At 40.6% G+C, this 15,067-nt stretch overlaps 1 pseudogene; it reads left to right on the forward strand.

Annotated features, from left to right (window-relative positions):
• Positions 1 to 15,067, forward strand: part of LOC109228019 — a 55,624-nt pseudogene that overhangs the window by 27,933 nt on the left and 12,624 nt on the right.

Genomic DNA, 15,067 nt, shown 5'->3' on the forward strand with positions numbered 1-15,067 from the left:
CGATCCCATGATATCCTCATAACACAGGCCCTCGGTTTTACTCAGTCAGAATACCTCTCAAGCCATTCGGGCTAACAGTAAAACAAGATGCTCAGTCGAAATATCATTTATGCATCAAATCAGAGTAAGTAAGACTGAGTTATGAATTCAGCAAACCATAGCATGACTGAGTACAGTTATTAAATCAAAACAATGAGGAATTTCAGTAAAGAAAGACCCTAAGGTTCCAAACATGTTGGCTCAAACCCCAAATATGGCATTCAGCCCAAATATAATAATACTTTCGAACATAAGATAATATCAAGTAGTTTCAGCCAAATATGCAATTTAATAGTTTTTACGGGACCGACCAAGTCACTATCCCCAATGGTGCACGCCCCTCACACACGTCATCTAGCGTGTGCATCACCTCAAAATAGTACAACGATGTAGAGTCTGGGGTTTCATACCCTCAGGACAACATTTACAATCATTACTTACCTCAAACTGGTCCAAACTCTAACCCGAGATGCCTTTGCCTCTCGACTCGGCCTCCAAATGCTCCAAATCTAACAAAAATAAGTATCACGTCATTAATACATGATAAAGGAACAAATTCCAAGAGAAATAATCAAATCAACTCAAAAATCCCGAAATTGGCCAAACCCGACCCCCGGGCCCACGTCTCGGAATTCGATAAAAATCACATCACTAAATTTCTTATCCTCCCATGAGTCAAAAACATTGAAATTGGACTTCAATTGGTCCCTCAAATTCCCAATCCAAACTCTCCAATTTCAAGCCCAAATTCCCAATTTTTCAGCCCTAATCTCTTCAATATCCATGTTTAATCAACTGAAATTCACCATAAATACAAGTATTAAGTTAAAAAATCTTACCTTAACGCGTTTCTCCTTGAATCCCTCTTCAAAACCCTCAAAAAGCTCTAATCCCGTCTCTAAAATGGTGGAAATGAGCAAAAATTCGCGAAAGGTTTAATTTATACTTTCTGCCTAGGCATTTCTGCACATGCGGCACATAACACGCTTATGCGGACCGCATCTGCGGTCAAAATAACTGCACCTGCGGTTTTCACTTAAGTCACCAGCTTCCGCAACTGCTCTCCAGGCCTCGTACATATGGACTCGCAGGTGCGGTCAATCTCTTCGCTCCCGCGACAATCTCCGTTCCTGCGGTTACTTCCCGCGCCTGTAATCATCGCACCTGTAGTCCCCACTCCACAGGTGCGGAAATAGAAGAAGCAACAAAAATCTGCAACTCCAACTCAACTCCAAACCTTCTGTCAACCACAAAAATCCATCCCAAGGCCCTCGGGAACTCAACCAAACATGCCAACAAGTCACATAACACTATTCAAACTCGTTCCAACCTTCGAAATGTTCAAAACAACATCAAAACATCAAATCTTCCACGGATTCAAGCCTAAGTGTTGGCCCAAGTAAAGGTTTCGTTTTGAAGACTGACAAAAGAACTTAGACATGGACCAGGTCCATCTTGTGAAGCACTGTCATGATCAATCCAAACATGTGAGACGCACGTGAAGGAGATAAATCTAACTTATCAGAAGTAATATCTTCTGATCTGATCAAAAAGGTTGCACATTAGATAAAGAGAGAAAGACTCCTTACACGAAGAGAACATAGTTTAGAAAGAGGATAGTGTTAGATTATGACATCAAGTAGAACTTTTCTACCATAGAAGAGTAGCGTCTGTATCCCAGTCAATCTCTAATTACTAACCTATTAAATATCAGTGTTGTTCTCTTTTACAGGTAATGAACATAATCATAAGTTAAACGTGAGAGCAAAATAGCAAGGCAAGTTTGCAAGCAATTTTTGTGTGATTCAAGCGTGCAATCTTGAAGCTACTTGAACAAGATAGAAGAGCCAGTTCCAAGTGCCTATCTTTTATTATAGTTCAACTGTTGTAGGTGATTTTACATTGTACCTTTCAGCTTTTATAGAAGCAATTGTATTAGGTACTTAGAGTGTTCAAGTTAGAGTAACTTGAAGTTGTCGCAACAATTGAGGCTTTGTGCCTTAACGGGATTAGATTTAATCTTAGGTTTACAAAGAGTTTTTGTTAATGCAGATTTTGGCTCAGTGATTTTAGTGGAAGTTTGGGAAAATCCTACTGAGTAGTAGGTCGTGGTTTTTTCACCTTTAGAGCCAGGTGTGTTCCACGTAAAAATCTCTGTGTTCTTTTTTTCATTACTTACTATTCCGCAAACAGTAGTAGTTGGAACATATAGAAGAACCAGGTCCTTCTATAATCAAGCTAAGCGAAAATTGGGTACCACACAAGTCACCCCGCCCCCTCTTGTGTGGTATAGAAGTATAAAACATCAATTGATATCAGAGTGGGTTATCCTTGAAGAGGTTAACACCTTAGAAAAACATCAAGATGAGTGAACCACCTGGAAACTGGGAAGGGCAATCCACTGCTAAGCCCCTACTATTTAATGGTCAGTACTATTCTTCGTGGAAGAACATGATGAGATACCACATCATAGGAGAAGACTATGAACTCTGGGACATAGTCACTGATGGTCCCATGGCTACTACAAAGAAGAATGGTGAAGGAGTGGACGTGCCAAAGACAAGAGCTGACTGCACTGCTGAAGATTTGAAGAAATGGGAAAAGAATGCCAAGGCCAAGAATTGGCTTGTGTGTGGACTAGGTCCAGACGAGTACAACAGGATTTAAAGCTGTACCACTGCTAAGGAGATATGGGACACTTTACAAGTGGCTCATGAAGGAACTCCTCAAGTAAAGAGATCAAGAGGAACACTGCTATATTCTCAATATGAGAATTTCACTACGAATGAAGGAGAAACTATCTAGGAGATGTACAAAAGGTTTACAACACTAACAAATGAACTTAAATCTCTTGGGAGAATTATCCTTGAAGAAGACAAGGTTGAGAAAATCTTGAAAAGGGTCTTACCAGTAACATGGGAAAGCAAAATCACTGCTATTCAAGAATCAAAGAACATTTCTCAAGTTGGATGAACTGATTGGAAATCTTATGAACTAGAAGGTAAACCATGAAAATTGATACACCCAAGAAGGAAAGGAGTCTAGCTCTCAGAATAGCTGAAGGTGCAGATCTAGAGGATGATGAAAAGGCCATGATCACAAGGGATTTCAAAAAGTACCCAATGAGAGGAAAGGGTTCTTCAAGAGGTACAACCTTCAACAAACCAAGGGCTCCTAAGAAACAGACCAACGAGGGCTGCTACGAATGTGGCAAGACTGACCACATGATCAAGAATTATCCTCAGTGAGAAATTGAATGGAAGAAGGAAAGGGCTGAACGAAGGAACGGGAAGAAGGAAGAGGTTCAACCCAAAAGGAACAAAGGATCAACAAAGGCTATGGTTGCTACTTGGAGAGAAACATCAGATGAGGATTCAGAAGATGAAGCTGGAGATGAGCAAGCACTTATGGCCATCGGAGAATCAGATGATGAACAAGAGGTCAGTGTGAGTCATCTCGAAGACAAGATTAATTTTTTGTCTAAAGAAAGGTTATGTGAATTATTGCTAGACTTCATCGATGAGTCTGAGGTAATAAACAATGAGAAGGAGCAGCTGTCTGGGGAGTGTGTGATCTTAAAACCCAAGTGTGAAAATCTAGAATCTAGGGCTAATGAGAGTGACAGGAAAAATGCTGAGTTGAAGAACCAGGTTCTTGAACTTGACACCAGTGTCTTAGAACTTAGGTCTGAAAATTTAAAACTAAAATTAGGAACATGTAAAAAGAAAGTTGATCACACACATATTACCTTGGAAGAAAATCTAGGAAAAATGAAGGATGAGCTATACAAGAAAGATGAACAAATAAGAGTCTTAAAAGAAGACCTAGAGAAGGTAAAACATGTACTAGAGAGAACTTGCAAACGAAATAAGGCTTCTGATGCACTATCCTGGCTAAAAGAACACCACAGTAGCAATAAGAGAGGACTTGGGTATGGGACCCAAGCACCTAAGTGGGATCCCAAAAGCAAGTAAATCACTCTTCCTGAAAACAAAATCTGCACACACCGTGGCAAGTCTGGTCATTACAAAAGTGAATGTAATGCAAAAGAAAAGGCCAGTCAAAAGAACAAAACCTTTGTTCAAGAGAAAAATAGGCTGCCTGGATAGGCCAAAAGGAATTTAATTTACCCCTTTGCCTACAAAAAGGGACCCAAACTAGTTTAGGTTCCTAAGACTAACCCCTGATTTCTTTTTGCACGTCCAAGTGAAGGGAAGTAGCCAAATATGGTACATGGATAGTGGCTGCTCAAAACATATGACTGGAAGCAAGAACCAGTTCCTTTCACTTAAGGACTTAAAAGGAGGTAATTTCTCCTTTGGAAATGGGAAGAAAGGTGAGATTATTGGGGTTGGAAAGGTAGGTAAGACAGACTCACATTACATTGAGATTGTATACTTGATAGATGGCTTGAAATATAGCCTAATCAGAGTATCACAACTATGTGACAGAGGTAAACTTGTAGCATTTACCTCTACCAAATGCTTTGTGATTAATCATACCACTGACAAGATTGTTCTGCAGGGAAAAAGTGTTAGCAATATTTACATTGTACATTTGTCCACTCTTTCAGAAAATGAACTCACTTGCTTGAGTGAGTTGGACTATGATCCCCTCCTGTGGCACAAAAGACTTGGTCATGCAAGTCTGAATCAACTCAACAAATTAGTGTCCAAGGACCTGCTGATAGGGTTACCTTACATTAAGTTCAAGGAAGATAAAGTTTGTGAGGCTTGTGCAAGGGGGAAGCAGGTAAGATCATCTTTTAAAAGCAAGAAATGGTAAGCACAACCAGGACGATGGAACTGGTTCATATGGATCTCTGTGGTCCAATGAGAACATTGAGCAGAGGTGGTAAGAAATATGTAATTGTACTTGATGATGATTATTCTAGGATTACCTGGGTACTATTTTTAACATCCAAGGATGAAGCATTTGACATGTTTACTGCCCTTGTTAGAAAAACTCAGAAACAACTAGGTAATCAACTTGCATCAATCAGGTCTGATCAGGGAACTGAATTTGAAAATGCTAAGTCTGCTAAATGTTGTGATGAGCATGGTATAGATCATAATTTTTCTGCCCCTAGGACTCCTAAAAAAAATGGAGTAGTTGAAAGAAAGAATAGGACTCTTGAAGATATGGCTAGGACTATGCTTCTTTCTAGTAAACTGCCTCACAGCTTCTAGGCAGAGGCTGTAAATACTGCATGTTACATTATTAATAGATACATGACTAGATCTCTTATAGAGAAGACTCCGTATGAGTTACTTAAAGGGAGAAAACCAAATATATCCCATCTTAGGGCATTTGGATGCAAGTGCTTCGTGCAAAATAATGGAAAGGACTCCCTAGGTAATTTTGACCCCAAAAGTGATGAGGGAGTAATATTGGGATATTATTCACATAGCAAAGCTTATAAAGTGTACAACAAAAGAACTTTGTGTGTAGAAGAAAGTGTACATATGGTTTTTGATGAAACTAACATTCTTTCTGAGAGACAGGAACATGAAGATGAAGCTATTGGGCTGGCAAAAGAATTGAGTGAAGTCTCAGCTGAAGTTAAAGATGAACCAAAAGAAGGAACAGGTGATAGAACATGTTCTTCCATCCAGGGCAACCTGACAAGGGGAACTGAACAAAAAAGAACTGAAACCAATCCCCTAAGGGAACATGTTCATGACCCTGTTCCTCAGCAACAGAACATGGGAGAAACATCAAACAGAAATCAGTTGGTTGTGAAACCTTACAAGTATCAAAGTTCTCATCCCATTGAGAACATAATCACTAATCCAACATCTGGAGTTAAAACTAGATCACAATTAAAGAATTTCTGTGCTTTTGATGCTTCCCTATCTCTTATTGAACCTAAAAATGATGCTGAGGCTTTGCAGGATGCAGACTGGGTAAATGCAATGCAAGATGAACTGAATCAGTTTGAGAGAAGTCTAGTTTGGCATTTGGTTCCAAGACCCAAGGACAGATCAGTAATTAGGACTAAATGGGTCTTCAGAAACAAGCTTGATGAAGATGGAATAGTTACAAGGAACAAGGCAAGACTGGTGGTCCAAGGTTATAGCCAAGAGGAGGGCATAGAGTATGATGAGACCTTTGCTCCAGTTGCAAGACTGGAGGCAATAAGACTTCTCATAGCCTTTGCAACACACATGGAATTCACTCGTCATCAGATGGATGTCAAAAGTGCCTTCCTGAATGGTTACCTAAAAGAAGAAGTGTTTGTCAAACAACCTCCAGGGTTTGAGAGCAAGGATTGTCTGGAACATGTGTACAAATTAGACAAGGCTCTCTATGGACTCAAGCAGGCTCCTAAAGCATGGTTTGAATGACTGTCCAAATTTATGCTTGAACATGGCTACAAAAGAGGTAAATTGACAGTACTCTATTCCCGAGGGAAAAATGTAAGGATCTTCTTGTAGTGCAAATATATGTTGATGACATAATATTTTGGGGCAACCACTGACAAACTAAGTAAGGACTTTGCCAAATTAATGGGGAATGAGTTTGAAATGAGTATGATGGGTGAGCTTAACTTCTTCTTAGGCCTACAAATCAAACAAAACCCAAATGGAACCATGATCCATTAGCAGAAATATGCAGAAGAGTTGATTAAAAAGTTTAAAATGGATGAATCAAAGGAAATAGACACGCCCATTACAACAGCTACTAAATTAGACATAGATGAACCTGGTTCATCTGTTGATCAGAGTTGTATATGGGTATGATTGGCTCACTTTTGTATCTTACTGCTAGCAGACCTGACATAGTTTTCAGTGTAGGGCTTTGTGATCATTTTCAGGCAAATCCTAAGGAATCTCACTTGACTGTTGTCAAGAGGATACTGAAATATTTGAAAGGCACTACTGATCTTTGACTTTGGTAACCTAAAGGTAGTAATTTCAATCTAGTAGGGTATGCTGATGCTGACTATGTAGGATTTCTTGTGGATAGGAAGAGCACCTCTAGTATGGCTCATTTTCTTGGTTCATGTCTTGTATCACGGGCCACTAAAAAGCAGAATTCAGTGTCCTTATCCACTGCTGAGGCTGAATATGTTGCTGCTACCTCTTGTTTTGCTCAATTGTTGTGGATCAAACAGCAGCTGATAGATTTTGGCATTGAAGTTGGTTGCATTCCTATCTTCTGTGATAACACTAGTGCTATAAGTATGACAAAGAACCCTGTTCATCATAAGAGGACTAAGCACATAGATGTGAGACATCACTTCTTAAGAGATAACTATGAGAAATGATTGATTACCATAGAATTGTATGCTACTGATAAACAAATCGCTAATATCTTTACTAAAGCATTGAGTAGAGAAAGCTTTGAAAGGTACATGTTGGAATTGGGGATGATTAAGATCACCTAATGGGACCAGCTCAGAATGCACAATGAAAAGAAAAAGAAAATTGAAAAATTGAAAAAAGAAATATCTTTTTTGACTAGGAAATCTGAACTTGTGTAAATATCTAGATTAATTTTTACTCAGCTTCACACTGTAAATAGTATACTCCTGTGACATGTGTTAATATGACTCATTGATCTCTTACAAAGTTTTCTCTATTGTGGTAAATTGAGGCATGGTCAAGAGAATTCTAAATGAAGAACCTGGATCATCAGTATTGTTTCATCTGAATGCCAAGGTATGTTTTCTATACTCTACATAATTAGAAATATAAATATTTAAATCATGAGCAGAATTCCTATAATTGTTCAACTCCTTAGAAAATTCTATCCGTTTGTTTTTGAACCAGTTCCGTCCTCATTAGAATTCTAACCAATCAAAAAAATTGCCTAAAATCTAGGGAAGCTTAACCACTCGTTCAACCTGCAATTTCAGGTTGATTAGACCTCTAATTGATTGCTAAAGCTACCACTATCCATTAAATGAGTCTTTCTCTTTAAATACTCATTATTACTTCCTGCCCTCCTCATAATTCAAAACCGTCAAAAATTTTCTTCACTCTCAATTGCTTTCTTCTCCAAAGGTTTAACTCACCAATTTTTTCCAGCAATAAGCTACAATGTCGAACCCACAAGACAACCCCGGAACCCCTCTACAGCCTACTCCCTCTGATTCATCTACCCCTCCTTCACCTAGCACAACTCCCCAACCCAAGCGAAGGAGAGTAAAAATGCTTGCTCGAAAAACTGTGGCTTCTAGTGCTCTTTCAAAGAAATAAAATGAGAAATTAAAGGCAAGCCGGGTCCAAGATTCTGATTCTAACTCTGAGTCTGTTTCTTTCAAATCCGCTAGTGAGGGGGAAGGATCTGAGTCTTCTAACACTGATAAGGCTCAGAAATCCACTTCTAAGGTAAGTTCTTCTTTTGCTGAAAATTTAGAAAATAGGTTTGTGTTGGTTGGACCTATAAGGGATGTGGAACTACTTGGGTTAGGAAGGAGTCGAGGTAAAAAGAAATCCGAAAAAGAAAAAGAGAAAGAGGGTCAATGTGGTACTGTGAGGGGGAAAAGGGAAAGGAGTGGTTGATCATTCACCCACTGCTTGAGTGTCTGTACCTGCTATTTGTGGGGTTACTCAAGAAAATGTTGAAGAAAGTGGCAAGAAGTTAGGGGGAAGCGGTTCATGGGAGGCTGCTGAGGGGCTAGTTAATCTAAGCTCACAGGGAGATAAACCTGGTTCATCAGTTGAAGAGACCCTACCAGACCTTCTGAAAAAGGTAGGTGCAAGTTATGATCCAAAGAAAAAGAGAACAACCATACCAAAACCCTCCAGTGCTGCTAAACCTTCCAAGAAACGAAAGGCTCCCTCCCCAACAACTACTGAAACTTCCTTGCGAAAGGGAAGAGCAACAAGAAGCAGGGTGAAACAGAGCGAGAGAGAACTGCAACAAGCTTTGGCTGAAAGTAAGAAGAAAAGGATGGAGAAAGGAAAAGGTAAGGTTGCAGAATGCTCAGAAGCTATTGATGTTGAGGAGATGGAACAGGTCCATCAGGAGAAAGTTACAACAGTGGAGGTTCAGATCCCCAAGCCCAAAAAGACCAAGACTTCTTCCAAGAAGTCTTCCTCTGTGTCTGAGACTGTTGAACCTTCATTGGCCAAGAGGACAAGGTCTGCAGTAAAAAGTAAACAAGTTATAGTTTTTGAAGATGAGGAATGGAGTGGTGAAGAAGAAAAGGAGTCTGATGGTGAACAAGACAAGCTTGCCAAGTGGTAAAAGGAAAATTTTGAAGGGTAGATTGTTGAAAGATTTGGTGGAACCAGGAATGGTTTGTTTGGCTGACACCTTAGCTGCTCAGAGCTGTAAGGACATGGTCCTTCAGATAGATGGGAGATTGGCCAGAAATGAAATCATTGAATTCATGGAAAATGCTGAAGTCAAAGATGGCCGAGTTACAAGCAAAGTCAAAGGAGTTCAAGTGACATTTGATGCTGAAAAACTGGGAGAGATTCTTGACATCCCTGCTGAGGGATATGATGATTACACCATACAGAGATGGCCAAGTCTGGATTCCCTTGCGTCTGCCCTTACAATCACCAGGAGATTCTATGATGTTGAAGAAGTGAATGAGGCCAAGTTTGTTCACAAGAGTGAAATGAAGCCACAACACAATGTTATTTTTGAGTTTGTCAATAAGTGCCTACTGCCCAAACAGGAGAGAAGGCATATTGCAAATTATATGGACTTAGTTCTGATGGAGTGCCTTGAAAGTGGAAGGCAAATTAATTGGCATGCATTCATCATCAAGCTACTAGATAGGGTTATTAATGGCTCCAAGGCTCATGCTACCCCCTATGGCTTTATTCTGACTACAGTTCTGGATAGGTGCAATGTGCCTCTGAAGAAATGGGAAATGGCCACAAGCAAGGACTACTTTGGCATTAATACTCTGCTTGCTTGTGACTATTTAGTCAATGCCATCCCAAATGAACCTGGTTCATCTAAGAAGACACCTATCAACAGTAAAGTCAAGGCTCTTGTTCAGGAAAGTGAAGCCAAGGATGCTGAGATATCTAGGCTAAAGGCTCGTGTGGCAGAGGTGGAATCTGAGAGGGATGCTCTCAAAACTGAGCTTACCAAGTAAAAAGAGAAGAATGATGGAATTCTTCACAATATGTTGAATCTTTTCCAAGCCCAAAACCAACCCTCTAGCTCCCCCAAGCCTTAGGAATTCTAGCATTTAACTTCTGAACTTGTCTAGTACCTTCAGTTACCCGGATTAGGGATTTTTCTTTCCTTTTGCTCATGTTTTGAATATTTTTGCTTTCTGGTTGTGGATTATGGTAGCAACATATCTTCTATCAATGATATCTACTGTTTTTGCTCTTGATTAAATGTTAATATTTCCTTGATAGTTTAAATATGTTTGCTTGATTACTGATGATTAATCCATGATTGCACTTGCAGTTGCCCCAGTGGCCATGAGTAATTATTAAAATCCGGGACTCACACTTTGTGTATGCAACTTTTTGATGATGCCAAAAGGGGGAAGAGATATTGTGCTTTAAATATTCTAAATAAGTGATATTTATAACCCGATTAACCCGGTCCTTGATGATAAGTGAAATTTTTAAACATTGTACTGATGGTTAAGCTGAGTTCATACACGGTTCAAGTAAGTAAAAAGCACAGAGTTTGTCATCATTAAAAGGGGAAATTTGTTGGCTTAAGTAAAGGTCTAGTTTTGAAGACTAACAAAAGAACTCAGACATGAACCAGGTCCATCTTGTGAAGCACAGTCATGATCAATCCAAACATGTGAGACGCACGTGAAGAAGATAAATCCAACTTATCAGATGTAATATCTCCTGATCTGATCGAAAAGGTTGCATATTGGATAAGGAGAGAAAGACTCCTTACACGAAGAGAAATCAGTTTAGAAAGAGGATAGTGTTAGAGTACGAGATCAACTAGAACTCTTCTACCATAGAAGAGTAGCGTTATCCTAGTCAATCTCTAATTACTAACCTATTAAATATCAGTGTTGTTCTCTTTTACAGGTAATGCACATAAGCAGAAGTTAAACGTAAATTGAGAGCAAAATAGCAAGGCTATTTTGCAAGCAATTTATGTGTGATTCAAGCGTGCAATCCTGAAGCTACTTGAACAAGATAGAAGAACTAGTTCCAAGTGTCTATCTTTTATTCTAGTTCAGTTGTAGTAGGTGATTTTACATTGTACCTTTCAGCTTTTATAGAAGCAATTGTATTAGGTACTTAGAGTGTTCAAGTTACAGTTAACTTGAAGTTGTCGCAATAGTTGAGGCTGTGTGCCACAACGGGATTAGAGTTAATCCTAGGTTTACAAAGAGTTTTTGTAAATGCAGTTTTTGACTCAGTGATTTTAGTGGAAGTTTGGGAAAATCCGACCGAGTAGTAGGTCGTGGTTTTTTCACCTTTTGAGCCAGGAATTTTCCACGTAAAAATCTCTGTGTTCTTTATTTTCTTTACTTACTGTTCCGCAAACAGTAGTAGTTGGAACATATAGAAGAACCACGTCTTTCTATAATCAAGCTAAGCGAAAATTGGGTACCACACAAATCAGCCCCCCCCCCCTCCCCCTCTTGTGTCGTATTGAAGTATAAAACATCACTAAGGATTTCAAAACTTCCGAATTCCGCAAACGATGTAAAAACCTATCAAACCTCATCTTAATGACCTAAAATTTTGCACACACGTTACATATGACACAACGAAACTAATCTAATTTCCGGAATTCCAATTCGACCCCGATATCAAGATTTCCACAGCCAACCGGAAAATGCCAAAATTCCAATTTCTCCAATTCAAGCCTAAATCTACCACGGACCTCCAAAATACATTTCGAACATGCTCCTAACTTCCAAATCACCTAACAAAGCTATCTAAACTACAAAACCCTAATTTCGAGATCATTTACCCACAAGTTAACTTCTGGTTGACTTTACCAACTAAATAACCAACTTAAGAGACTAAGTGTCTCATTCCACCCTAAGTCAAATCCAAACACAACTCCACCAACATGATATGATGAAATACAGCAGAAAAACACACAAGGAAGCAGAAATGGGGAAAACGGAGCGGTAACTCATGAAACGGCAGGCCAGGCCGTTACATCCTCCCCATCTTAAACAAACGTTCGTCCTCAAATGAGGCAAGAAACATACCTGAAGCCTCAAACAGGTGTGGATATCTACTCCGCATCTCTCGCTCGGCCTCCCAGGTAGCCTCCTCTATGGGCCGACCTCTCCACTGCACTTTCAATAAAGCTATATTCTTTGACCTCAACTTTCAGACCTGCCGCTCCAAAATAGCCACTGGCTCCATATCATAAGTCAAATCACTGTCTAACTGAACCGTGCTGAAATCCAAAACATGAGACGGATCGCCAATATACTTCCGGAGCATAAAAACATGAAATACCAGATGCACGCTCGACAAGCTAGGCGGCAAAGAAGCTCATAAGCCACCTCCCCAATCCCCTGAAGCACCTCAAAAGGCCCAACGAATTGAGGACTCAATTTACCTTTCTTCCCAAATCTCATAACACACTTCATGGGTGAAACCTTTAGTGGAACCTTCTCCCTAACCATGTAAGACATATCACGAACCTTCCTGTCAGCATAACTCTTTTGTCTCGATTTTTTTGTATGCAGCCGCTCCTGAATCACCTTCACTTTGTCCAAAGCATTCTGCACCAAGTCTGTACCCAAAAGCCTAGCTTCACCTGGCTCAAACCAAACAACTGGAGATCTACACCATCACCCATATAAAGCCTTATATGGAGCCATCTGAATACTCGACTGATAAAAGTTGATATATGCAAACTCTACGAGAGGTAAAAACTAATCCCATGAACCCCCAAAGTCAATGACACAAGCGCACAACATGTCCTCTAATATCTGAATAGTACTCTCGGACTGCCTATCTGTCTGAGGGTGAAAAGCTATGCTCAACTCAACCTGCCAACTCTCGCTACACAGCTCTCCAAAACTACAAAGTGAACTGAGTAGCTAAGTCTGAAATCATGGAAACTAGGACACCATGCAGGCGAACAATCTCTCGGATATAAATCTCTGCTAACCGCTCGAAACAATGGGTAGTACACACATGAATGAAATGCGTGGACTTGGTCAGCCGATCCACAATCACCCAAATAGTATCGAACTTCCTCAAAGTCTGTGGAAGTCTAACTACAAAATCTATGGTGATCTGCTCCCACTTCCACTCTAGAATATCTAGCCACTGACGCAAGCCACCTGGTCTCTAATGCTCACATTTCACCTGCTGATAATTGATACACCGAGATACAAATCCCACAATATCCCCATTCATTCTCCTCCACCAACAATGTTGTCTCAAATACTTGATACATCTCCGCGGCACCCGGATGGATGGAATACCGCGAGCTGTGGGCCTCCCCCAAAATCAACTCCCAAAACCCATCTACATTGGGCACACATATCCGGCCCTGCATCCTTAATACCCCATCATAGTCACATCTCTGGCATCGTCGTGCTGAACTATGTCCGTAAGTACAAGCAAATGAGGGTCATCATACTCGCTCTCTCTAATGCGATCAAACAAGGAAGACCGAGAAACCACACAAGCTAAGACCTGACTGGGCTCCAAAATATCCAACATCAAAAGCCGATTGGCCAAGGCCTGAACATCAACTGCAAGAAGTCTCTCCCCAACAAGAATATATGCCAAACTGCCCATACTGACCGCCTTCCTACTCAAAGCATCGGCCACTACATTGGCCTTCCCCGAATGGTACAAGATAGTGATATCATAGTCCTTTAGTAGCTCCAACATCTCCGCTGCCTCAAATTGAGATCCTTCTGATTGAACAAGTGTTGGAGGCTATGATGATTAGTAAACACCTCACAAGACACACATAAAGATAATGCCTCCAAATCTTTAACGCATGAACAATGGCAGCCAACTCTAGATCATGAACAGGGTAGTTCTTCTCATGGGGCTCCAACTGACGAGAAGCATATGAAATAACTCTACCATCCTATATCAACACACACCCTATAGCAACTCTCGAAACATCACAGTACACTGTATATGAACCTGAACCTGATGGCAAAACTAACACTGGAGTTGTGGCCAAGGCAGTCTTGAGCTTGTGAAAGCTCACCTCACACTCATCCGACCACATGAAAGGCGCACCCTTTTGAGTCAATTTGGTCAAGGGCGATGCTATAGATGAAAATCCCTGAACGAATCGACGGTAATAACCCTTCATACCAAGAAAGTTGGGAATCTCTGTGGCTGATGACGGTCTAGGCCAACTCTGAATCGCCTCTATCTTCTTCGGATGAACCTGAATACCCTAGCTGGACACCACGTGCCCCACGAAAGCCATTGAACTAAGCCAAAACTCACACTTGGAGAACTTTGCATAAAGTTTCTCCTCCCTCAACCGCTGCAATACCACTCTTATATGCTCCGCGTGCTCTTCCTGACTACGAGAGTATACCAGCATATCATCAATGAATACAATGACAAACAAGTCGAGATAAGGCCGAAACACGTTGTTCATCAAATGCATGAACGTTGTCGGGTCATTGGTCAGCCCATAAGACATCACAAGGAACTGATAATGACTATATCGGGTCCTGAATGTTGTCTTAAGAATATCTGACTCCCTGATATTCAACTGGTGATACCCTGACCGGAGGTCAATCTTGGGGAACACCCTCGCTCCCTGAAGCTGGTCAAATAAATCATCAATACGAGGCAGAGGATACTTGTTCCTTATTGTGACTCTGTTCAAGTTCCTATAATCAATGCACATCCTCATCGTGCCATCCTTCTTTTTCACAAATAGAACTGGCGCACCCCACGGCGACACACTAGGCCGAATAAACCCCTTATCAAGGAGTTGCTGAAGCTGCTCCTTCAACTCCTTCAACTCTGTCGGTTCCATACGATATGGTGGAATAGAAATAGGCTGAGTTCCTGGCACCAAATCAATACCAAAGTCAATATCCCTGTCCGGTAGCATGCCCAGCGGGTCTGCAAGAAACATATTTGGAAAATCCCTCCCTATCGCG

Source organism: Nicotiana attenuata, chromosome 6 (genome assembly GCF_001879085.1).
Source record: "Nicotiana attenuata strain UT chromosome 6, NIATTr2, whole genome shotgun sequence".
In the NCBI taxonomy this organism is placed as follows: domain Eukaryota; kingdom Viridiplantae; phylum Streptophyta; class Magnoliopsida; order Solanales; family Solanaceae; genus Nicotiana; species Nicotiana attenuata.